The sequence below is a fragment of the Nothoprocta perdicaria genome, unplaced genomic scaffold (genome assembly GCF_003342845.1).
Source record: "Nothoprocta perdicaria isolate Ctin4 unplaced genomic scaffold, notPer1 scaffold_11, whole genome shotgun sequence".
Taxonomy (NCBI): domain Eukaryota; kingdom Metazoa; phylum Chordata; class Aves; order Tinamiformes; family Tinamidae; genus Nothoprocta; species Nothoprocta perdicaria.
The window spans coordinates 6777006-6802711 of NW_020454205.1; the positions used below are offsets into that span (position 1 = coordinate 6777006).

A 25706-nucleotide genomic window follows, 5' to 3' on the forward strand; every position below is an offset into this window, starting at 1 on the left:
AGAGGGTTGGTCTGTCTGTATGCTGAATTACACGAAAACCAACCTGCTGTTTGGGAGCTTCCCTGTCCCTTGTTGTCCCTGTGTTTTGGAGAGCGGGTGACCTTTCCTACCTGGATGGTGTAACAGTGCAGGTAGTTGTGTAGGCTGCTGCCTAGGTAAGTCCAGCTGCAACCTCCCTTGGAGTTTATCAGCTTCTACCACATTGATCTTCTAGGATGCCCTAAGATGAAGGGAAGATCCATATATAAAACTGATCCCCTCCCCTGCTTGCAGAGCATGTGGGTATACTTGCTTGGACCAAAAAGCAGTGTTAGGGCTTTATGCCATACAGCTTCCCACTGTAAGTGGTTTTCTATTGAAAGTGGCTTGGGTTTGAGAGGGAAAAAGGGGTAGAGCAAGCAGAGTGAGGCAAGCTGCAACACATAGAAGATTAGCAGTGAAAAAAACGGAGTAAACGGAGTAAAAGGAGAGAGTGAACAAATGTGACTAAGGATGACAAGTCAATATCTGGGATGAGTTTTCTCCCCTTTTTCATTCATTCATTTTAAAACACCCCTGCCCTATTAACAAGTCCATGACATCTGATCTGCTGTTGTTCATAGTCCTCACAGTCTTGAGAAGACCGAAGACATGGGCCACATCCATTTCCACCAGTGGACCAATCCCCTGGGGATTAGGAGGGGGCCTCTCTTCAGTATAATTTCCAGTAAGAAGTGTTGGACCTCATACATTGAGCTACAATGTGATGGGAGGGATGAAGTGGACAGGAAGGAGGACAAGGAGGACCTTGTTGCTGCCCATCTGAGCTACTAGCTAGTGCTCTACAGTGAGTCAAGCCATGAACTGCACTCTAGAAATTGTTGAACAGCACTAAGTAGCTGACCTTAAATCCTGTATGTCCTCGTGCTTCTGCTCAAGCAGAGCAGTGGGATTCTGCACTGTGGCCTGTTGGTTTTGCATTAGTTACAGCTTCTTACATTAGAAAAATTATCTATAAAAGCTGGAGAAACAGCTCAGGGAGTAGTCATGGTTAAACATGTGAATTCATGTAGATGCTGTGACCTACACAGAAGTGTCTACTAGGATCCATGGATATCCTGGCTTTTGGTTTTCTTAATTACCCTGTGTGATGTTTTACCAAGTATTGTCATCACATGTCAGAGCTAGATATAGTATCTAATCACATGATCCAAGGATACATCCTCTTGAAAGTCTGGACTTTAAAAAAAGTGTATATATGTACTAGCTCTCTCCAGATAGGCTTGTATGGATAGCTGGCTTTGATTTGTTCAGTAGGATCCTGTAATTTCCTCAAATCAAATCTGAGACCAAGCAAAGTGTGTGGACTTTTGTAGATGTGAATTTGGAGAAAGTATTAATGCTACTAATTTCAAAATAACTCTGCTAGAATGAAGTAGGGCTGTTTCACCATTAACATAAAATTTAATGCTTTTTAGTGAGCCACATTTTTGAAGTCTGTTTTCATTTCCTCTTTTTCTTCCCTCCCCCCCGTTTGGTTTGTGTCTCTTAGAAATATCCACTTTTCTGGTTTTATTGCACTTTCTCACACCTTCCCCTTTGGGGATTTAAAATTGAGATGTTTATGGCCTCAACTACCCTGGGTTTTATTGGTCCTCCAAGAACTCCCTGCGTGGCTCAGCCCCGCAGCAGCCCCAGGTTCTCCGTGCTTTAAACAAGGCTGTTAAAGAAGTAAAACCTCTAAGACAGATGGGTGCATAAATGTTATTTATCAGATAACTGCCAGGGTGAGTAGCCTCTCTGATAACACCTCTGATGGGCCCAGTGAAAGATCTGTAATTCCCATTTTTGCAGCAAATGGGGGCAAACCTGGATCTCTTTCTCCTGGCAACCGGGATCTTGACATAAATAGCACAGCAACTGCTTAGCAGGGCTCGGAGGGCTGCTTTTCCCTCTGCCCTGAAGATGAACTTCATTTGCAGCAGGGCTGCCAAACACATTTTCATTGTAAAGAAATTTGCTTTCTGAACCAGATACCCTTAGGGATCAAAGTTGTGCAGAAGCGGAGCCAAGTCCGATTGCTTGGCTTATCTCCGCTGGTTGGATGCGCATTAGCAACCAGCACCGTTCTCTGGGTTGTGCATTAACTTTAATTATTTATTTATTGGCTTTGGGCTGCTGGAAATGTGTCAAGCTCTTTGATGCAGGGAGAGCTTGGGGGGAGCCTCCTGGCTCAAAACGGGTGCCCAGGGCGGCACTTCTGGCCAGCGGTTGTGCCTGGGTGCTCTTGTTGGGGGCTTGCGACATCAGGGTGCTGAAAAGGGTAAGCGCAGGGCTCAAATGCACAAGGAACAGAGCCCAAAAGGTGAGAAATCTCTCTTTTTCAGCCAATCAGAGCACAGATTTGAGTCACATCTGATGCCCTAAAAAATACATGGCCTCTTCCTGAAAGGTAAAACGCTGAGCTGTTTGAATACAGTGGAAACTCCAAATGTTTTTCCCGTGATGCATATCATGTAATGTTATCCCACGCCAGCAGTGGGTCTGGTGTGTTAGCAGGGGAGCGTAAGGAGCCTTTCCCCAGAACTCTGGGTGCAGGGCTCGTCCCCACGATCCTGGTGCATGATGTAACCACCAGCAGCCCCTGGAGCTCACCCTGAGCCTCCGATTCCACAGAGCAATAAATCAAGTTGGAATGAGTTTCCACTGAGCAGAAGGCAAGGGGGCTTTATGGCAAATATTTCATTTACTGCAAAGGTTTCTTTTATTGTGTATTTATTATGTAGTTTTTTAAGTAGCAGCTAGTTAAGCTGAAGCAGCATTGAGAATGGGGATGAGTTTCATTTGTTTTTTGCATCCTGGTAAAATATCCTGTTTAACAGGAGCAGAACCTGATGACAGGAAAAAAGGGAAATTTTAGTATCATTTTTAGGAGTAAAAAAATGTAACTTTTCTTTCTCATGACCTTTTGGTTTTTTGATGGTTCTGTGCTGCAGCATCGCAGAGCTACCTACCCGAGTCTGCTGGAGAGGTCTGGCTGCCCAGCGGAGTACGTGTCTGTGAGCTCACTTTCATGTTTTAGTACCTCTAAAGCGCTGGAAATAAATGTTAGCTCTGCTTATAGGCTCTGTTTTTAAAAGCAGCCTCCAGCGCAGAGTCTGCTGTTTTCTTGAGCACGCAAAGCTTAGAGCTGTGGTGGATGTGGAGGGGTATCATAGGGTGGAGAGCAGCAATGTGCCCCCAGCTCCCGCAGGTTTTGGCAGGGCACAGACTGATGTCACCTAAGGGAACAGGAGGGGTGTGAGGGCTCTGCCAAGAAGGTGTCCTGACTTTCAGCAGAGCTTCCTCCCATCTCCGTGGGACCTGCCAGCTGCTGCCCGCTGGAGGATGCGGAGGCTCTAGGGTTACTAATGCCTGCACCAGACCTGTGGGGCTCTGCGAAGCCTGCAGGCAAAGTCGCATCAGCCCCTTGGGGCTCTGCTGGGAGGAGGAGGAGGCCCTGCAAGGGGAGCCGGGCAGCAGGGAGTGTCTGTGCTCGAGGTCCTTGACGCAGTGGTTGTGAGCACGAGCGACAGGAGCAGAACCCAAGAGGCAGCGAGCTCTACCTGGCAGTGACGGGTCCCCCGGCTCGGCTACGACTGCTGCACCGAGCCCACGTGAGAGCAGAAGGGAGGTTTTCTTGCAGAGCCCTTTGGTGACCTTTCCCTGCCTCGATTTTTCCTGTGCTGAAAATGCCAAGAACAGTGTTTTCCCACCCCGCGGGGCTGCTAGGAGAGTAAATCATCACTTGAGATGCCCAGATGCTGCTGCAGCCTAGGCCAGTGGTTTTCATTGGAACTGCTGCCCAGCCCGGGAGTCCATCATGGAACAAGCTCCATGGTGCTGGGCACTGGGCAGGCCTGGAGAGATGGGGATGCAGTAGGAAATGCACTGGGATTAATAGCAGCTGCCTCTGTTACTTGGGCACAAAACCCTTACACATCTGGGGAGGGTCTGAGGGGACAGCTGTGGCTGCCCGAGATCCCCTTGGATCGGTTTCTTTTTTCCCAGCAGTGATTTTGTTTTTGCAAAGGTAACTTTATAACTTCTTGGCTTGTGAGTATTCATGAAGGATAAAAAGTAGGGAAACCTGCAATTTTCCTTTTGCATATATCAGTACCTATGCTTAGCAGTATAGTGCTACATAGGGGTGACAAGGGAGGAGAGAGGGCTCCTTGGGTGTCGTGCCTAAGCTGGGTGTCTAACAGTGGCACCTCTTCTGTTGGGGCTGGTCTGTGAGGGCTGTTGTGGCTTAGTGGTGAGTGGAGAAGATAAACAAGCAGAGTAAGCAATTAATGAAGATTACACCTATTTCTTTAATTATATGCCCCTCTCCTCTCCTAAGCCCCCTAACCACCTACCACCACTCCCCAAAGATATGAAATATTTTTCTATGATAGAACAAAAGTAATGGTTGCATCTCCTTGATGGAATATGAGGAAAGTCTCTTACATTTCTCTTTCTCTCTGCCATCAAGTACCACGTGGTCTGTGCATGTAAGAACACATGGGAAGTTATTAAACTGGGGTGGGAAGAGGTTGTTCTATGATGCTGTATGATGGTGCCCACCATGGCCCACCTGACCTAGAGCTAAGGCCAATCCCCAGCTCCTCACACCTTAAGCCTGTGGGAGAGGGACACTAGATCTTTGGCACGTTGTAACCCAGATAAACTAGTTGGGTCACTGTCTGCCTTGTTCTGAGGAGAAAAATCCACCCAAGTCTGGCATAGTGGAAAATTACCTTGAGTAAACAACCACGGTGCAAGGAAGAGCTCTCTCCTGTGATGGAGAGCCAGGAAACCTCGCGGTCCGCAGGAAGCAGCGCTGGTGAGTCAGGGGGTGGTATTTGTGCCCTTGAGTCAGTCCTGAACCCATGCCTGAGCGTGACCACATCTGAAATACGGCCCCTCTAGCAGCACAGTGTCTGCTCACACGGTGCTGCATGGCCGGCATGATGCTGGATTTTTCTTGGAAGTCTCCCATCTAGGAAGGGTTCAGGCTTGACCAGCTTAGCCCATGAAAGCTGGCAGAGTCACAGTTAGGGCTTTGTAGCTTTGCTTGAGCAAGCAGAGGAATTTGGAGGCATTAGATCAGACCCTTGGTCAGGCAAAAACAGCAGAGCCCTGCCTGAATTGCGAATGCAAACAATGGGTCTGACTCCGTTAACAGACCAGTTCTGCTCCTTAACTGGAAGGAGAAAGAACTGGTGACTTGCCTGCCTGTTAAGAGAGAGGAAAAGACCACTATTTGCCATTAAACTGTGCGTAATGGAGCAAAATCAAGTGAAATATTGGTAATGGCCACTGCTTGCATGAGGTCGAGCTCTCTGTTTCCTGCCAAGGTCTAAACCCATGGAGTGTTTCATGCAAAATAATAATAATTTGTGGTGTGCTCCCCATCTCAAAGCCAGCAATCCTATGCCAGCTTATTCAGACAAACTAACCTGCGGAGTAACTTAGTCTGATCCAGTGCAGTGGGCAGGACGTAGGACTGCAGGTTACTTGGTTTAGCATGAATTCCCAGCCTGACTGGAAGGATGACCTAGGAATGATTGGCTTGGAGGTTGAAATGCCATCTCCTAGCGAAGCACAGGCCCCACAGTTGTGTGTTTGGCCTTGCTGATGGCTGAAACGTACAGAAACTGGTACTGCTGTTCCTCTGTAGCAGTTGCTGTGTTGAAGGATTATTTCTGCTCCAGGTTGGTCTGTGCAGTGTTATACGGAGCCTGAGAGCTTTTAGCTTGAACTTTCATGCTTGGGAAGAACAAGAAATAACTAAGAACGAGACATTTCTTGCAGTAAGGCTTGATGTCTTTTAATAAGCAAAGAACCCATTAAAAAGGCTGCTGATGTGGGAATGTGAGTGTGATAAGGCCCAAGGAAATATTTAATATTCCATCACTTGATCCTGGCATGGCAAAATGGCAAACAGCTGAGGATGTTATTTTCCATGAAAGTTTAATACACTGGAAAGAAAGAGCTTTCTATTGATTAATGCTTTATAAAGTAGATGCAGTCCAGTGGATATCAGTGATGTGGAAGATAAATGTGTGATTTAGTGTTTTCCTGGCTTAGGCTGAAACTGCAGGATCCATAAAATATTCTGCAGTGGTAACAGTACTTAAACCTCTCTTATTCCACATTAACTAGAACCTTACTAGGGGTCCTAAAACGCAGAGGTGTTTGTATTTGTTGGGTCAGGTAGGCGTGTCTCAAGCGGTGCTGCTGAACTGAGCAGTGTTTGCACTTGGAAAATCCTGGTGAGAACTTGTCGGACATTCGTGCGTTTGCTGAGTTGCATAGGTGAGCGGCAGGGAGGAGAGTAGGAGGGGAATTAACTCTGCCAGCACCATCTGGGATCTGCCTGAATAGCGAGGCGGTCTTCTCCTCCATGACCAAAGCAAGAGGTGGGACTGAGCAGACTCTATAGCCTACACTACTAGCGTGCACTGTGCACTCCACAAATTGGAGTGAAGTGGCTGAAGACTGGGTGCATCTTCTGAGGAGTCCTTGTTAGATTATCAAGGGGATATTCCAGCCCTGAGCTGCAGCAAAGCAGCTTCACGGCATCATTCAGGCACTTTGTTTCCAAACCAGTAGTGATGCATGTGGTGATGGTCAGAGCTGGTTGAGTTATATAAACACGGGAGCTTGCTGGAATGGATAATAGAGTTTGCTCTTTTTCTGATGACAGCTCTTAACAGAAACCATTTCTCTGATCCTCAGATCCACCCATGAATGTTATGAGCTCAGAAATGAGGCCTGCAGCCAAACCATTCTTGGTATTGGTTTTGCAAAAGCAAACAAAAAACAAGTGATGAGGTCTGTCCATCTGTTTTTAACCCATCTCTAATTATAGCATATTTTCTCACTATGATGGAGTCGTCTTGTTGCTATGATGGGATGGTCATCAAGAGCTGATGATTCTGCCTGAGCCAAATTCCAAAGACCCTGTATTTCTCAATAGGAATGAAGCCATGCTTGTGTGGCAAGGTGATTTCTAGCCATGCGCTATAGTGTAGCCATAGTCTGAGGTACTCAAGCTTGTTCACTTTGGAGTTCACACGGTAGGGTCAATGCTTGCTTTATAGAGATGCTGCCTCACTGGCAGCCTGTGTCCAGACCACCCTCATGAGATGCTGCCAGTCTCCCTTGGGATTCTTCATCTGTACCAAGGCAGCAGACATCTCCGCAGCACTGTTGCTCCAGGAGAGGTAACCTTAGGGAATGCAGCCTGTTACTCAGAGCCCTTAGTTGGGCACCTAACCTGGCCCTTTTAGTCTTGTACTTGTGACCCCTCTGTGCGCTCCCTGTAATCTCCTACGTAGCCATAGACAATCAATCCTATCAGCTACCTGTAGGACTTCTCCATGGCTTCTCCAACTAGGTCTATTTGAAAGGATAGCACAGGTCTGCTCTTGGCCCCGTGGCCAACTGGCAGAGCATTCTTGTGTGCCTGTAGCTAGACTTTCTCACAGGTGGTTCCTGGTGCCAATGCCCAAACGGTGTCTGCACATTGTCTGGGATAGTGCTAGCTGACCTGAGCTAAAACAAGCTTAGATGGCCCTGCTAAGAGTTTAGTGGTTTGGATGAGGGTCCCTCTGTGCTTGAACTTGCAAGAGGCTGCCCCAGGGCCATCTGTCCCGCTTGCCTTGCAGGTTGTATGTGGTGTCCTTGTGTCACACCAGTATTGTGGCATATCTTGTGCTGGGGATGTTATGAACAGATGGAGAGTGTCACCTCCAAGTTGTTCTCCAGGCCTTCTCTCTGAGCCAGTGCAGAGGCAGCCAGAAACCCAAGTCAGAGCATTTTGGGAAGCTGGGCTGATTAGGGTGGTGGCACTGAGACTGTAGGAGGGGGAAATCCTGTTGTGCAGAGAGAATTAAAGATATAAGGAGTTTGTTGGTGGTGGTTTGTGATAATCATTTGCAGGTATGATATACTTTTCATTAGATCTAGTAAAAATATTGAGAAGGAAAAAAAATCAGGGAAATACTTGCATGAACTGAATAAATGATTTTTGGCTAAAAGTTTCAGGCTTTTCCTTGTTGGCAGAGTAGAAAAAAGAATTAGCCCAAACATCCTTTTGAGTTTTTCATTTTAGGCCACACAAAAGAATAAGGAGTTCTGAGAAGTTTCTGACCAAGTCTATTTTTATGCTAATGGCCCCTGCAGCAGATGGTAGGTCTCTTTGATGCTCACCCTTAAATTAAAATTCTGCCTTTGGGGCAGAACCTTGCTTTTGTGGCCACAAACAACCTGATCCAACTAACTTTTTTGAGCAGAACAGTCAATTCCACCATGAATAATTTGAAAAATTTAGCTTGTAGTTTGTTTGGGTTCTGTGGAGTATTCTGGGGAAATATCCTTTTCCCTTAGTAATTATGCTATAAGCGTTTAACTGGGTAAGCAGTGCCAATGAAAACCCTTCTAAAATATCATTTTTTATGGCCGTTCTGCAGACAGGACTTAAGCTTAATGACTCATGTGAATCTCTGTTCCTCTCTCCCAGTGGGAGCTAATAAATCCTCATAGAGTAGCTGACACTTCCTAAGTCTAGAAAAGACGGAGGAAATGAGCTTCGTTGGGACTCTTGAATGGACAGAGGCCACAAATGTCAGAAGAACACGGGAAGTTCTTGGGAGTTAGAGCTGAAGAGCTCTAACTAGAGCTGGTTCTTCAGCTACTCCCCATGTCTGCAGTTGGTGCCCTATTAAATGGCAGCCAGCCAGCCCCAGATTTGGGCAGATATTGTAATTAATAGAATGAAAATTAGCTTTGTGGAGTCAGTAGCTTCACAATAAGTGGGGCTGTCAGCTGCAGCAAGACAGGCCATGTTGGTATCTCATGTTTCCAGATGCTGCTCACACTGAGCCACAATCCTTAGTGACCAGGTTCCCTCTTAGATTTCCAGCCTTTGTGACTGTCTCTGGCTCTGACACCAGAATTTGGGAGCGCTGGCCTATAGAAAAGATAATCCTGGAGAAAATACATCTGCATCTTTACTAAGAGGCTTTTCCCTTGCTGCCTTCATCCTTGGAGAGATCTTTATTTTTAATGAAAGTCTTATCATGTTTCTGTCTCGTTTGTCTTGCTCACTGCTCACGTTTATGCCACTTACCAGAGTAAGGACAAAGAATATGTTACATCAAACTGCTGTAGATCATCGTCTGTTCACCCTTTTCCTGTAGTCTTTCTCAAGTACTGGTTCTGTGCTTTTGCAAGACTTGAGTATGTCAGAAAGCCTATGGTCACTCCTTTCTTCCTCTACCATGTCATGGCTTCTTAGGGTTTTGGTCATCTTTACTAACACCCTTATTTTATTAGAAAGTCTGCCTTTTGCTTGTGGTGAGTGTGGTGTGGTGGTTCTGCAGATTGTTGGGTTAAACACCTCCGATGTGCTTGTCTGGGGTTTGTGGGCAGTGGTGTCAGTTCCTCAGCTGCTCTCCTCCAGTCATGTGCTCTGAAGATGGGTGAGGTGCCTATCCCCTTCTCAGGACACTGCCAGGGAAATGATTTACAGAATGAGACAACTTTTGTGAATAATGATATTTGCACTAGTACCATCTAGAGTATCTCTAGATACTAGAGCATCACTAGTACCATTGCAGAGTACCATCTAGAAGTTTAGTTTGGGAATCAGAGTCCCATTCTGCTAAGCATGAGAATTCCTTCTACAGGAAGGTGGCTTATGCTGTCACTATGCTGCAAGGAAGGAGCACATGAACCCAGGCAGATCCAGAAGCCCAAATAACAGTGGGATGACTGAGGCATCTGTAAGGCACTGCAGCACAGAGCTGTGCTGCTTTGCTGTCAGAGTGGGCAGCTGAGAGAGGGAGAAATTGCCACATCCTTCCCTGCTTTACCCACGTGAATGAAGGCTCAGGGTGTGAGGGATCAGCATGCCTGCTGCGGAGAGGAGTCTGCATGACCCTCCACAGGACAGAGGCCCTCCGTCTTGGATGGCCAAGCACCAGGTCACTCTTAGCCATGGGACTGTTGAAGGAGCCTTGGCCTCCTTGGGCTGGCTAGGGGTTATGTTGATGCATGCCTCAGCAGAAGCAGCTTGAAGCCCAGAGCAGATAGGAGATGTGGGGCTTAGTGAGGTGACATGGAACACCGCAGTTCCTCTCCATAAGCTGCAGTCATGGGCATGCTATGAAGTGCACGGCTTTTCCTGTGTTTTCCTTCTGCTAATACCTACGAGGTAATTCCAGAGCTGGGAGCTGGGCTGTTCCAGCAAGGAGTTGCCGGGTCAGTCTGGTGAGCTGGCCATGAGACTCTCCTGTGCTGGGTGTAGACATAGCCAGGACACATTAAGGTCCTCTTGTTTGTGGATCTGCAAGGAGTTTGTTGCATTTCTGAAACCTTAGAGCTCAAGAGAAACATGTGGAAGAAGTCAAAGGAGGGACAATACAGACAAATGTGGGGCTTTCCCTTCCTTACTCCCCCTTGGCTCTCAATGCTGCCTCAGCAAGCTGGACATCTCTGACCAGGCTGCATTAGGCTGTCACACATCCTCGTGTGAGGCAGGATGGCCAAGGCAGGGTTGCCCTCCTTGCTCACCAGCCAACAGCGGCATAGGGCATGTGCGTTAATTCTCCATGCTTGGAGGAAATTTTGAGGCATCTAAAGTCTTAGGTGACCTGGGGCCATAGTTTGATGGAGGGTGTCAAGTATGAATTTTTGGGGAGAAGGTTCTAAGTTTTGATGATTAATTTTGGGCCTGGCAGAGTAGCAGATTCTGATGAAAGTTGTCTTCAGAAAACACCTTCAGCTCATGTTGGCAGTGAGCCTTGCTGCTCAGGGGTATCTTTCCTGTGAATTGTGTGTCTGGTATCTGCCTACTGTTCATCTACTCTGCATCAATTTAGTTCTCATTTCCAAAAGAACAAACTTTCTTCCCCTTCCTCCCTTAAAATATCCCTGAAGAGAAGTATAGTAAGTTTTTATTTAATATAAGACAGCTGGTCTCTGGGACCTGCAGCAAAAGCAAAGAACAGGGGGGATAAAACTTGGGGTGACAAATGGAAAACATCCCAGCTTGTGTTATGTGTTGCAGAAATGCCTCCCACGGTGCTGCATGGGAGAAGGGAGAGCAGAGCTGATAAACAGCCCCCAGATCAGCGATTCATCCCCTCCACCATCCTTGGGCTTTGCACTGCCCCTTGCATCTCCCCCAAACTGCATGTGCTTAGCTGGGGTGGGATATCTGCTCCCATCTGCTGCCAGGGGGTCAGTTAGGCTGTTTAGAGTAAGATAACATCATGCATATCTAGCTGATCAAAAAGGGCTTTGGTCAATTAGATTTTTGACAGGAAATCAGACTTTTAAAAAATATTTCTTTTAATGGGAAGATTGTGAACTATGGAAAAATATCTACAGAAAATATTCTAACTTTCATCTTGAGCACTAAAGAAATCCTTTTTCTATGTGGTCTGAAACCAAAACTTTTTAATCTGGAAATGATACTGTGATAATTAAGGGGAGCTCTAGCACAGACTCGTTATCCCATCAAACTTTCTCAGCCCAATTGTGTTTCTCACAGTGCTTTCCTGCTCTGTATTTCCTTGGGGTAGGACACTGATGTAGCATGGGAGACATTTGGCCCACAGAAGAGAATGGGAAATAATGTTCATGAGTGAAACTAGAGGTTTTGCATTGCAGTAATTTCCCTGGGTGAAATGATTTTTTTTCCAGCAAAATTGGTCAAATTTACAGATTTTTTTGCCAAAGCTTTAATGTTCACTAGTTTTACTTAAATACAGGTAGGTAATTAAGGAAAGTTATGAGATGGTTTTACTTGCTAGCTAATTCCTAAATATGTTCATTTGGAAGCTCAGATGTGCACTGATGTATTTATTATCAAAAGAGGGAAAGAATATGACTCCCACTCTTTGATTCCTTGTGTCCTGAGCCATCTTGGCATGAGTTCAGGTGCTTAGTGTAAGTTAGATTAGCCTGAGATTTATTTTAAATTCACAGCAGAAAATGGCAAGGAATTGACTGCAGGATTTGCACCAGACTCATGCACTCAGGTCTCAAAAAAAAAAAAAAAAAAAAAATCCCTTTCTGAATTTACCAGTGAAAGGTACCCAGCCCGCTTGGAAGAGAATTGGTGTAGCTAAGAGCAAGTCTGGCTTCATCCATGTATTGAAATCTGTGAGGCTGTATTTGTCTTGGAAACTTTGTTGTATATCTTGGTCTTTGGATGGGTATGAGCTGGTAACTCTGACTTCAACAGGGAATGGTGCATGCTGCTGAGCAGCTCTTGCACATCTGAGAGTTACATTGGATGTGAAATTCAATACAGCAGAGTCAAGTCTGAGCAGGGCCCTGAGCTTCATGTCTCAGTCTAGATAAAATGAGAATGAAAACAGATCTGTGTGGCTTGAATCTGTCACTGATATATGAGAAAGGAATGACTTTACTAATTTTGTGATTTTCAGTGGGAGGTTATTTCTTGAGCAAAAATGGAAAAATATCCACTGTATTCCTCCTCCACTGCACTCCGTGGACCAAGATAAGCTTCTTAGGCAAAGAAAGCCTAGGATCTTATAGGAGCAACTAGACAATCTGACCAGTCAAAGCATCGATAGTGCAGCAAGCAAAACATGAATGTGTGCCAGGGTGTGAGACCAGTTATTACAGGAATCCAAAAGCCATGGGAAGCGTTTTTTTAAATATTATTGTAACTTAGGCTGTACCCTGCGAAAGATGGTGGTTATGATCTAAACCTCTAGCTCTTTCCAATAGTTACCATAGCTCAGGAACTGAGATGGTGTGTTGGAGAAGAAAGGATAACCCCACTGATTTTTTGGGTGGAGTTGCAAGGATTTGCTACATAAGCTTATTAATAGTTTCCACTTGCGCAGTGGCTCTGGATTTTGTTTGAAGATTGCTGGCTGTCTGCTAGACCCTGTAAAGTGACCTTCAGGACCGCGTCCTTAAGCTGTTCACTTGCACAACTGTTGAGGAAATGAGCAATGTTGAGGCCTAATAGCAGTTCATCTTTTTTAAAAAAAGTTTGGGAGCCACACAACTGCAGCTTTGGCCAATGGTAGACATCAAGGAAGGGCTTGCCCTCCTCACTTGGGGACAGGGTATTGAGAAACAATTAGAAATCCAGGAGACAGCTGGTGGTGGTACTGAGGTGATATCAAGCTGGATGATTTCAGAGCTACCTCAAATAACCTTGTGCATCTGGTAGATGTTTATGCTGGTGTATCTGAAGTGGCTTGGAGCCAAGTTCTGTTCCCAGGATGGCTGTGTGGTGGATCTTGATCGACTTTAGTGAAACTTGTGTTTTTGAGTAATGGGGATGGAAGCTGGTAGACCTTGCAAACGCCTTCTAGGCCCAGGATGTCCCACTTGCCTCACGTGCAGGGGAGGGCAGAGTTGGGCCCCAGTACTTCAGACTTGGTTGCCAGCAGCTGTAAACTGGTAGCTCTACTCCACTGGTTGCCGCAGGCCTGCAGCTCTGTGGGATCATCCACATCTTTCTGATAACTCCCTCACGGTGAGGCTGTTTCCTTTGTGATTCAGAATTCAGATGGGACTGTGATTCACTGTGGCTTGCTGAAGTCCTTAGGGACTTTCCTCTGCTTTCAGCACCCGAAGCATGAGGCAGGGCACACCCTGCGCTGCGAGGCTGTGGGGTGCAGAGGGGCTGCTCTGTAACCGCCTGCCCCACAGCGGTGTTTTGCTGGAAGCTCCATCCTTCCACGTTCCTAGAAACCTTCAGCGAAGCCGCCTCTGCGGGGTGAGAGTTCCTCTCCTGGAGACACCGCACTATCCCATAAGGTAACAGCTGAGGATTGGAGGAGACAATGTGTGTTTTCCAAAAACACTGCATAGGAAAATAGTTATTTTTTTCTCCCACATGTTCAGTATAGATATGGGTTTGGACCTGAGCCAGGTTTCTTCTCCCACTTTGCAATCGTTGCCTCCCCATGAGTTGGGGACTGCTAAAGCCATGTGCAGAAATCTCTCCAGGATCCGTGGCTCATCATATGGGTCCTTCTCCAATCACAAATGTTATTTGCAGTCCTCCTCGGATGGCTGTAGTGGCAACACTTAAGAGATGATGAAATGCGGTGCTCTTAACACAAGAGCACCTAATATTTCCACACAATAGTTGGTGTCTCTGTTTAAATGGGAACGACAGAAAGGGGTACCAGGATTGTGGCAACCACAAGGAAATGCCCAAAGCAAAATGTTTCTGGTAAGTATGACTCACAGGAGTCAAAATACTTCTCCATAACAGCTGGCCAGCTGAGCAAGAAGAGGGAAAGAAGATAAACAGGACAGGACAACAGCACAGCATCTCTCCAAAGTTTCCAGTCCTCTTGCCCAGTCTCTGAACACTAGTTTCCAAAAGTCTTTCCCTCTTTTACAACTCATTGGCAAGGACAGCAGGTACTTCAAAATGACCCTTTGCTATTGCATTTTCCAGGAAGGTATTTTTTTAGTGGACTCCAGAGGTCGAAAGTGAGATCTAAATAAGACTGAATGCTAATATCTTAGCTTGAGTGCAACTTTGTTAATCATATTCTGATCGCCTCTGACTCCTGAGAAGCATCTATCCTTCATTTTCTCTGCTAAACAACACCCCCACACATGTGCATATATATCGCATATATATATATATACACACACACACGTGAAACCTTTAAGACCTGGCTAGCAATGGAGAACTCAACCAGCAGTTCACATAGCTGGTTTCTGTTTTACAAGCATGGTCATTACAATGTGCTTCAGAAGAAAGCCCTTTATTAACCAAGTTAATTCAGCAGTGGGTAAGATAAGGATGATGTTTTCATTAATGTTTATATCACTCATGTACACATGCTGCTGGTTTGCCCATTCCTTCCCAAACTTCTCCTTGCAGGACAGACAAGCTCCCTGGAACTGCCTTGCCCATTTGGACATTCACCTATGCCAGTGCAAATGGGGTGGAAGTATTTTATACCTAGGTTGATTTTCCTTGGAAGTGAAGAAGGATACAAAGGATTGGACAGAAAAACCTTTTACTTTAAATTGAAATTAAGGTTTTTTTTATTTCCATGCTTGCAGTTTAGCTCAACCCAAGTTTTGGGATACCCTGGAAGCTAGCAGAGCTCCCTAGGCTCAGGCCCAATTTATCCTGCTCCTTATAAGGTTCCCAGAAAAACAACAAAGAAACCTTATCTGTCCTGGTTAACCCCATCATGGGCAAAAATACTCTTAGTTTTTTTGTGGGTTTCATTAGAACAGCTATATCAGCCAGTGACCACACTGGAGCACTTAATTAAACTGTGTAGCTTGAGATTTTCTGCACTGTGTCTGATATTAAGCTCCAAACACCCTGTGTTGTGCTCAGATTGCCCCAAGAAGCTAATATTTATTTTGTCCCTCTTCCTACCAAGGCAACTAGTGGGATCAAACAAATTCCTCTGTCTCAGTTGCAAGCCAGGGCTGCCTGAATAGAGGCTGGAGAAAAGATGAGCACAGGAGGAAGCTTGAAGCTTGTTTAAGGAAATCAGGACTGCTGGGCCTGACACCAGACAGCACATCTCGCTGGGTTAAGGTGATCCAAATATAGGCTGGAGGCCAATTGCCACCCCTGCTATAGAAATCCCAAATTCTGTAGTGACACTATAGAAAACATAGAAATGGAAGATAAGTTTTTATTATGTCAGCAAGGAAACTAGTAGTAAGCTAGCTCCTTAGATGTTGAAAGTAAATGTAATTTAGTCAGTTTTGAGGGATTTGACACCAGTTGATACCACAAATAAAAGCTCTAGAAGCAACTTACAGGAAATAGGAGCCATTCTTTTTCTCTGTGAAATACCTAGTTTTCACCCTAGAGTTGAGCTAAAGCAAAATTTAGTTAGTCTGAGAAAAAATGCAGTGCTAATGTGAATCTTTAGACTTAAGACTGAGGAAGTGTAGGATCACTCTGGATCTATGTGACCTTTTTCATGTGACTTAAGGCAGGTCCCTCCTTCTCTCTGTGCCTCTGGTCATCATCGTGGTTGTAGTTTTCCTGGTTTGTCCTTTACCTTTTACTGTCCTCAGTACAGGGGCTTTGTGCTCTTTTATTGATTCTTTGTAGTTTATAGTGTTTCCTTTTTGGGTAACTACGATATAATCACACTCAATAATATTTACATAAACTTTACTCATTAATGCATAGTTATCTGGAGCACTGGTAATAAAACTTTTTTTTGCTAGAAACGTTTATAGTGCTTGGTACCATCTTGAAATCATGGAAGGAAACATGAGCATGTCTGCTTCCTTTGTAGCTAACAGAATTTACAAAAATGATCTCAAACATGATTCCCGTTTGAAGGAATATTTTCTAGTGTCTTAGGGAGTGTGACAAACTTTAACTATTTCAGTATCTTGGAGGGACTGCAAAGATTGAAACACACAGTGCATGTTGTTTGCGTAGTGGCTGTTTGAAAGTTTAAAAATCATGGCAAAAACAAATTGTGCCAGAGTCATCCCCAAAATGACAGCCCTGAAAATGTCAAACCCATCTTTTGCTGCTGCCTGTAATGTTGTGTTTTTGATCTGCCAAGAAGCACTTGTTTACTGCCTCAGCAATTTATGTTCCCCTTTCGCAAGAGCAATGCATCATATAGTCTCATTCCTGCCCCAGTTATCTCATCTGCTCCTCTGAACTTACATTGCTCAAGGTCCAGTCCCGTTTGCTGCGGCAGTGAGAGTTGTGTGGATGAAGCAACACAGAATTATCAAGTTACAGCTCATTTCTGAAAAGAAAGAAAAAAAATAGTAATTTTAATGGAATGGGGAGAAAGTCCCAGGAACTAAGAGTGTTGGGGCAACTTTGTGATACTGAAAAGGAAAGGAGGAAAGTGGAAATTAGTGTTTTCCCTAAAGAAAATGAAAGTTACAAAGGCAGATTTTTTTCCCTAGAGTTGAAGATTATGAGAGATTACAGTGGTATCTGTAGGAGATAACTGGTATCATCAGGAGATTTGCAGGAATTTGTTGCATTTAAGTAAGTTATTGTTAATGGAAGTTACGTGAATCATCACTTGCTCTTGGCAGATTTGTCCGATGTTGGTCCTGCATGTGTTTGGTGTGCGTTTCTCTGCTGAAAATTCAGCTCTTAGTGACTTGCTCTCCACTTAGCTTAACCCCCTGCTGCAATCCTGGTATGTCTGTATTTAGCTTTAAAAGTGTATTTTAATCTTCTAGCTGAAGGATCAGCTTGGCCTCACCACTGCAGTGCTCAGTTCAGAACAGGGTATGTTTCCTGGTCAAGAATTGACCAAAGAGTAGGAATACCTCAAAAGTGAATCTGAAGCTGCTAAGAAACTGCGCAGTGGACAATCTGTGGCATATTATGACAAAATGGTATTTCCCAAGTGGTCAGAAATAGGAGCAGGCGTGTGATAGTGTTTCTGAGAATTTGTTTTCCGTTCTTTCTTTGAAACTGGAAGTTCAGGCTGTTAGATGTCTGAGCTAACAGTCCTAGATGTGACACGAATGAGTGTGTAGTACCTGCAGGCTTATCAGGATCTGAACTTATGGTCTTAGAGAAGGCATGAATGAGATCATAGTACCTACAAATATCTAAAATACTTAACTGATGATTTAACCTGAGGAGAAAGCTGAAAACTTCTCAAGTGGTGGTCAGAAAAGTGAGGTTGGGACAGATGATGTTTAAGATGTCTTGACTTATCCAGGCTAGATGTTACGTGGAAAGTCAGAAGTGTTTGCTGCTGAAAATGTATCAAATCGTCCAGATATTAGAAACAGAAATGAACTTATAGAAAAGATCAGGTAACACGGCTGCAAATGTAAAGCCAGCCATAGATGGGGACGGCATTGACCCGTGCAGCTCTGCTTGATGCAGGACACAGTTGTCCAGCGTGGGGACCAGTCACACCAAAATCATACTGAATCTCACAGTGCCAGCCTGAAAGCTGCCAGCAGAAGCTGGACCCATGCTGTTCTGGGACCTGTAAAAGGCAGTAGCTGGGGTTGTTTTTTGCAAACCTTACCCATGGGCAACAAAGCAGGAAAGAGCATCTGACTCGGTATTGTAGAGGAGCTTTGCTCCAGGTCTCCAAAGAAGGGGACTCTCCCCAAGCTGCTTTTGTCTCTCTGATAGTCACATCATTTATTCCACGTTCATGTGCCAGCACTCCCACAGTCAGCATGGAGAGATGCATTTGGTGCTTTTTCCCTACTGCACATTCGCCGCCTTGGCTACCTGGAAAAGAGTTAATGTTGGGTTTTCTTTCAGTGCCAAGCAGCAGGAGAGAGCATGCGTCTGGACTTGTACCTTTGCAGATAGTTTCTGCAGTGAGCTGCAAATCCCTGTGTTTTGGGTTTTTTCCCTCTAGGGGTGGTGTATGCAGTGAAGAATACGGTATGTTTGACGTGAACTCTTAATTGAAGAGAGAACAGAGTACAACTCTATCTCAAGCTTTGTCCAGAAAAAAAAAACTTGTATATATTCAGTATGTGACAACCTGTTTTCATGCCAACTCTTGATCTTGGTACAAAACACCAATTTGCTGCACAAAAAAAGTGCCTTGCTTGCAAAAGGGAGACACCAAGGCTTTCCGTTGCGTCTAAGTTATGAAGTGTTAGGACTCGTTCCCCAAGCAAGCCTTCAAAGGCTTTCGCTGATCGGATAAACATTGCACAAACATTTCTGCTGGGCCTGCAAAATCTTTGCAGCACGCCTGAGCCTGGGACACCGAATAAGGACAGCAGATGATGCTGAAGAGATGTCTGTGGCGTTTCCGGGTTGTGGAAGACAAGGCTCAATTAAGGATTCCCCCTTTTCGTCTCTTCAGCTTCATTCTGAACTTGCGCAGTGATTTCTTTTCTCCTTTCTTCCCCCAAATACGGCATGAGCTCTTGAAATTCAGCTTTAAATCTGAGCAATCTGTAAAAGTAAGACCTTTTAAAGTTTTCCAGCCTTCATCCATCTACTAGGGATGTTGGATTTTTAAAAAAAAAAAAGTTAAAATAGGGTTTTTTGCTATTAGGCTTAGGAAAAGAATGGAGGATCAATTAAAAATATCAGTCTCTTGCAAAACTACTGCTGCAGGAAGTCAAGCTAAGAAGTAAGAGAGCCCAGTGCATGCGGTAGGACATCTTCTCAACTACATGTTCAGCAGATGTGGTGTCCAAATGTGTCTCCAGTAGCTGGGTTTGTAGGAAGGTATGACAGTGTCTGTACCCACAACGTGGTATGTGATAACTGATGCCTCGTGGTGTAAGGGCATTAGTAGATTTATTCTCTGCAGAAAAACTCCTACATGTCCACTGTGAGGATGGGTGCAAGTGAGCTGGGTCCCAGCGGCCTATCCTTATCCCCGGCTGTGTAAGGCTGCCTGGGAAGCATCAGCTGGTTCTGTGTGGCATAGATCTTGTTGAAGCTTGGGAGCTAGAAGAAGGACCCAGAGAGCCTGTAGTGGAGAGCTGCAGAGACTGGTATGTGCAGGTCGAGACAGACCTTTCCTTTGGGCTTTTGGTGATGCCCTAAAGCTAGCACTGCTGAACAACGTGCTGTCTGGGATTCCTGTTGCTCTCAAGATTGGGATTCAACAGCTCCGAATATTTGCACAACTGTAAATCCCTAAGTTTGTGGCTGGGCCCGTCAGGTTCCAGTGACTAAGCTTGAAATGGTGAAGAGCCAGGCTCATCTGGGGGGAGTGTTTTGAGAGTCTTGAAGCAGAGCACAGAAAAGGGCAAAGGGGGTTACAAAATGAGTTATTTTCAATCTCATTGGCTACTATTACTTCAGGAAAAGGACCTTCTAAGTCTTCATCACCAGCATTAGCAGAGGATGGTAGGAAGATGGAGCCTAAATTGGGGAGTGGACAGGCTATGTACCAGGTATCTTGAATGCACCAGGCACCAAACAGATGTACAGCACAAAATCTTTTGATTCTGCAGATACTTCCTGTAGCTTTGTGTGCAGCATGTTATGCAGGATGCCCCTTCTGCGGACTCAGTTTCTTGCTTGTTTGATTCCTTCTGTCAAAGGTAATTAAAAACCTTTCTGAGGTTATATTTAGCTGATAGGTGAAAGGTGGTGACATGAAGAGATTTCTGCAGAAACGTGTGATGTAGCCTGCAGTGAAATGACCAGGTCTTTCCTCTGCTCGTTGTTTTGGCCAAGAGTTTTACCCGAAGGACTGGCATCAAGGAAGCAGTCAAGGTACACACACACCAACTTGGCACATGGGTGCTCATGATAACGTATCAATGTTCATAAGAAGCCCAACAGTCGCTGCATTACTGAAGCTGCATGTTCTGTGTTCTGTTTAGCTCATGCATTTCTGATAAAAACAGGTACCTGTTTACTTGCACGAGCAGTAAGGGGGAAAGGGGAAGTTGCAGATTTCCCCGAAGAGCAGGCAAGGGGTTTCTGTGAATGTAGATGTCCTTCGTTGCCAGCACAAAGGCAGCCCTCCATGAAGGGGCTGGCTGGGTTCGAAGGCGTGTGCTCCGTGTCAATGAAGCTGCTGCTTGACAGCTCTCCGGCAAGGAGGTTGTGAAACAGGAAACAGATGTGCTCGGTATCGTAACCCTCGCGGTTTGGAGCGGGGAGGTGAGGCAGCTGCGATAGCCGCGGCCGAAGAAATACTGCTGAGTAAAGGTCGGTGGACTCGGCGAGTGACGAGTGACACTTGTCACTGGCTGTCACGCTTTGCTCCATGGATCCATGTGTTTTGTAGACAAACTGTTTTGCCTCTGACCCTGCAGCCTCCAATTTCACGGTGCAGATATGAAGCCTGTGGTGTAGCCTGGCCAACATTGGGAGTCAGAGTCAATGCTGCCTCATCTGCTCTGGCTGCAACCTGGTGAGTAGGTGTGATATGGACCCCTGATGGCTTGTTGGGACATGGAGCTGGTTTTAATGACCACGAGCACAGTATCTGGAGGGCTGTGCATAGGAAAGGGCATCAACTGCAACCTCAGCTGCCTGTCATGGGGCTACTAAAAGCAGCTTTTGCCACCCAGGATCCAGTGCAGGCCTCCAGGTGACCGCGGGCTCGACCGTGGTGGTGACGGGGCGGCGGGAAGTTGACCCATCGTCACCCTTTGGTGTGGAGCAGGGCGGCCATCCATTGCCACAACCCAGGGAAGGGGAAGCGGGTGCCCCGGGCTCGCAGAGGGCACACGGCAGGAACCCAGTGCCCTGGTGGCAGCACGGGGCAATGAGGTGGCTGTGACACAGCGCTGAGCCCAGCCAGCCGCTGTCGAAACACCGTGCAAGAGCGCCGCGAGGAGAGGCGCGAGCGGAGCGTGGGTTGGCTCGATTGCCAAGCACAAGCCTCAAAACAACCAGGTTTTGCAAACTTGCTTCCTTTTTTCTATTTTTTTTAGAGATCCTTAACAGATTGTTGAGGGTCATGATTTATTTTATCATCCTTCTGTTCTTTGCCCTTGCAGTGATGGGACCCTTAGCAACCTCCGATTCACCCAAGAGTCAGTTTTCCAGTCATTCCTGCAGGTGTTGGGCTCCTCGCAGTTCAGTGTGTGCTCGGGCAGCTTGTGGGCACAGGGGCTGCTGCCCCTCTGGCCCTGCAGGCCCAGAAATTAGAGCCTTCTTGGTACTGTTGCTGATACAGATTTTCCCTGCACAAGGATTGGAAACACTTATTTCTTAGCCATTATTTAAAAAAAAGTGCAATTTCTTCCCCACAGTAAAAGAGTAAATAAAACTTCAAGTGCTTTAAATTCAGCTTGCCAGATCAAAGCTGTTTACTTTATAAGGTGACTTTATAAGTGAATTTGTGCTACGGGTCAAGTATGGGGATTAGGGCCCTGAAGCGGTGCATGTTTTCTTGCCCAAGCGATGTGCACGCTGTGGGAGAGAGCCTGGCTCCAGCCTTTCCCGTGCATTTCCCATCACGCTGCCTGCACTAGTTGTTGCAGTTGGTGTTGCAGCCCTCAGCAATGGGTGATGAGCTTGTGGGGTGCTCCAGGGACAGCTCCAGGCCAGCCCTGTATCCAGGGCTGTGGTGAGGAGAGACAACTGCTCCTTCTCCTTTGTGTTGAGTTCTTAGTATCTAACAAGTGCATCTTGGTTGCCCCAAGCTCCTGCTCCAGGATCATGGCCATGAGATGTGATAGGGAGAGGAAACCGCCGTGTGTGAGCAGTGAGATGTCAGCTTGTGTTTCATCCAGGAACGTCCTGATACTTCATCAGCCTCAGGCCTCCTGCTCCTGTTCATCCATTCCTGGAAAGCTCTGGCAGCTCCTCAGCCTTGCTTCCTCCAAGCCAGAGGCATAAGCTCATGGCACTGATGATGGGGACAGATCTCCTGCCTTTCTCCAAGTCACAGGCTCCCAGCCTCCTAAATTCAACCCACACTGCATCAGGAGACCCACTCCATAACCCCTCCATGGGCCAGGGTGTCCACAGCACATGAAACAGTGGTAAGTGGCAGCTTTTCAAGGCAAAGGATGTCTACAACACAGTGCTAGTGTGACCTAGCAGTGGTTGGTATTGCCTTGAGCAGGCCACGAGACAGCTGTGCTAGTTAGCCACAAAATTTGGTAGCCCAATTCTCAGCTTTGGCTACTATGGCAGGTTCTATTGGATTAGCATCAGCAGAAGATTTCAGCTCCAATTTGTATCTGTCATTTGTTATTCCCACTCAGTGCCTCATATCTTGAAGGCTCTCATGTCATCCCAGGCTGACAATCAGCATGTTGCCAAGAGCACATGGGATAGACTTACAAATTCATGACTTCTTTCCCATGTTAAAGAGCACGAATTTCCTGTATCCAAAACTTTGCTTCTAGCACAGTGGCTTTCCCACTGCACCTTGGGTTCATTTTATCTTCTCAAGGACCTCAGAGAAATCCATGTTGTCTCCAAAAAAAAAAAAAAAAAAGTTGCCTCCAAAGAACTAGTGCTTGTGTCTCAGCTGGAAAATTATAATTTGAACCATTCTACTGAAGCAGTGAAATAGATGCACAAAGTGCTCGAGGAGCCTGACTTGGAAGTTCCTAGTGGAAAAGAAAATTCAGATAGACAAAAAAAAAAAGTCTGGCATGAAGGACAGCATCATGAGATCAGTCCTAGGAATATGCTGAGGAAGGCAGAAAGCAACTGAGCAAATCTAAACAGCTTGGGTCGCAGTTTGCATTTAGTTAAGTTCTGGCCCATCAGATGTATCTGGCACAAGTTTTGCCTTTTTAATAGCAGTTGCCTATAGAGCATGTTCAGTCTGGTGGAACTTCATTAAACCAGCAGACACCAAGGAGGTGAGTGGCTGGCAGCTACTGAAGCAGGGAAGGAGAGCATGTTGAGTGGAGCCTTTTGCTGGCCAACTATCAAGCCAACGGCCTCCAAAATATCCACCAAACATAGTTCACCTCATGCCATATCGGCCAAGTGGCTTCAAACAAGGTGAGATCTGATGCAGAGTTGAGACCCAAGCCTAACTCCTGCTTTTGCAGAAAGGCTTAAAGAAATGAAGGGTTCCTGGGGATGCAGGATGGGTGAGGGTTGTGAAGCAAGCCTGGCTTTGCCTTCTTTAACATAGTCTTATTTCCTGTATTGCACTGTCTCACCTGGGAAAGAAAATTCAGGAGTGAGTTTTTTTCTTTACATTTTATAGGCAGAGATATGCAGCTTCTCCCTGAGTCCTACAAAAAATTAAACTTATAGGTCACAGGTACAGTCTTTAAAAGTAGTTAATAGGTAAACAGGCATCCCTCCTGGCTCGAGGCTCAGTTTGGCATACCAGAGAGATGATCCATGGCTTCAAAATAGAGATGACTGCATCTCTGCACTGTGAGATATTGCTGCTGTTCCCAGGTCCCAGCAACAGTAGTTGCCTTACTCCAAATCAGAGTCTCTAGTTTCACAAAAGACTGAGATTTTGAACATTTTTTGAATTTTTTTCCTGAACAGATACTTGGTGCCTAGTGGGCGCCTGTAAATGCTTTTAGAGTAGATCTTGACTACTACTCAGCTAAGCTGAGCCTCTCTTAAGGGTTTTTTAAGTTTAGTTTAATTATTTCAATGTGTCTTAATGTTATACAATTACCCCATTCTAATTTCTCTCATTCTTCCCTGAGTTTTCTCCTGATTCCATCTAGGTTTGGAATCACCCATCATTTCTGTCCAGTTGTAGGCATGAACCATTTGCCAGAGATGTGTTGTCTCCAATGCATCCAGCACAAATACATACCTGTCAATATTTTGCATCCTTCTTGGCTGTTCTATAAATCTGTGTCCCATAGGACACCTTCCACCACAATCTTTGCTTTTGGGCTTGATTTTTTTTTCCACTGAATAGCTGCGTTTTGGATCACGCACCCTCTCTGGAACTCACTTTCTTAAACGGAGCCTCATTTCAGTGCTTCCTCCTCATATTTCTAGATGCTCACTGCAACACAGATGTTGGCTTTCTTTTCAGATGTAAATATACTGGCTTCTTTTCATCCTCAAGTAATTAATGAGGATGCTAAATAAAACCAGACTCCAACTCTATAATCTTACTGCTCCCTCAATCTCTCCACTTTTCAGTGCAGAACAGCTACTATTTCTTCTCCTATACTGCTTCAGTCTATTTGCTCTCTGGACGAAGGTGCCCACATCTTATCGACTCTTGATGTCTCACAAGAGACATCTTGACAATATTAGAAATTTTAGTCCTTTCATTGCAGCATCACCTTCAGTTAGTCCCAGACTATCTGCCCACATCTGAAACGAAATGTGGTTTCTTTGGTGTGATGAGTTCTCCTGCTCCGTAAGCGTGAGTATGAGAAGGTGGCTAAAAACGCAGGCTCGGTGCCCTGCTGCTTCTTGCTCACTGCACTGTGTGTCTCCTGAACCACGACTTGCCCTCCAGGATACGGCTAATGCAACTGCCTCCTTCCCACATCATCTCCTCTCTGTTTGTGGAGGCGGCAGCAGACCCGGGCTGCCCTGCCGGGTTGTGGGGCAGCGCTCGGGGTACGGCTCATCCTCTGCCGTGTTTTCCAGAGCTTTGCTCGGGCTGCCTCGCACTGACTCACGTTTGGGCTGTCTCCGTTGAGGGCTGCTGCTGCTGTCTGGCAGATTTTGCAGCTGGGATTCCCTCTTGTGCCCAGCTTCTCATTTGCTCGTTTCCTCTCCTCCTTTCAGCCCTTCTTCTGTCCTTTCTATTTGTCTAATCCCTCTGGCACCTCTGAACAACCTTCCTCAAGTTATAACCTTCATGTCTCCTCAGAGAGTGCCCAAATTTTAAAATATGCTTGGGCACCCAGCATCTTCCCTAGGGACCAGTGAAAGCTCGTCAGTACTTAGCACATGCAAATCATTAATGTGAATCATGAATTCTGTTTTAGACTCTTAAATATAGACTTGAATCCCTAGCCTCTAGTTTTATGAGATGGGGCTGTAATGTAGGATCTTAAAAGCATTCACTAAGGGAGTTGGAGCAGTCTGTGTACATCCTCTGTATGGGAAGTTCAACCCAAGGCTTTCTCTAGACATCCACCCACTACCCCTGTTCCCTCTGACTATTGAATGTGCAGCTATTTCCACTGCTTGTCACGTGTTCTTGTCATGGATCTTGTGTTGAATCAAGGTGAAACCAATTGGGGTTAAATTTAAAGTCCATTGAGACCAGGTCAGTCCTCTGCTCAGAGGTTTGCTCCTTACCGGATGGTCCTTCATGAGCAGCAAGCTAAGGGATCAGGCAGTT

General features: G+C 45.8%; 1 long non-coding RNA gene across 2 annotated transcripts in view; it reads left to right on the plus strand.

The window, feature by feature from the left end:
- Positions 1-25706, plus strand: part of LOC112955993 — a 70466-nt gene that overhangs the window by 42730 nt on the left and 2030 nt on the right. The window contains exons 2-3 of one of the 2 annotated variants that reach the window (XR_003250977.1): positions 20761-20858; positions 22189-22242. This is a non-coding gene — a long non-coding RNA (uncharacterized LOC112955993). Of the gene's footprint in view, positions 1-20760; positions 20859-22188; positions 22243-25706 lie in introns of those variants that run through there. The other variant, XR_003250975.1, reaches the window with a different exon arrangement.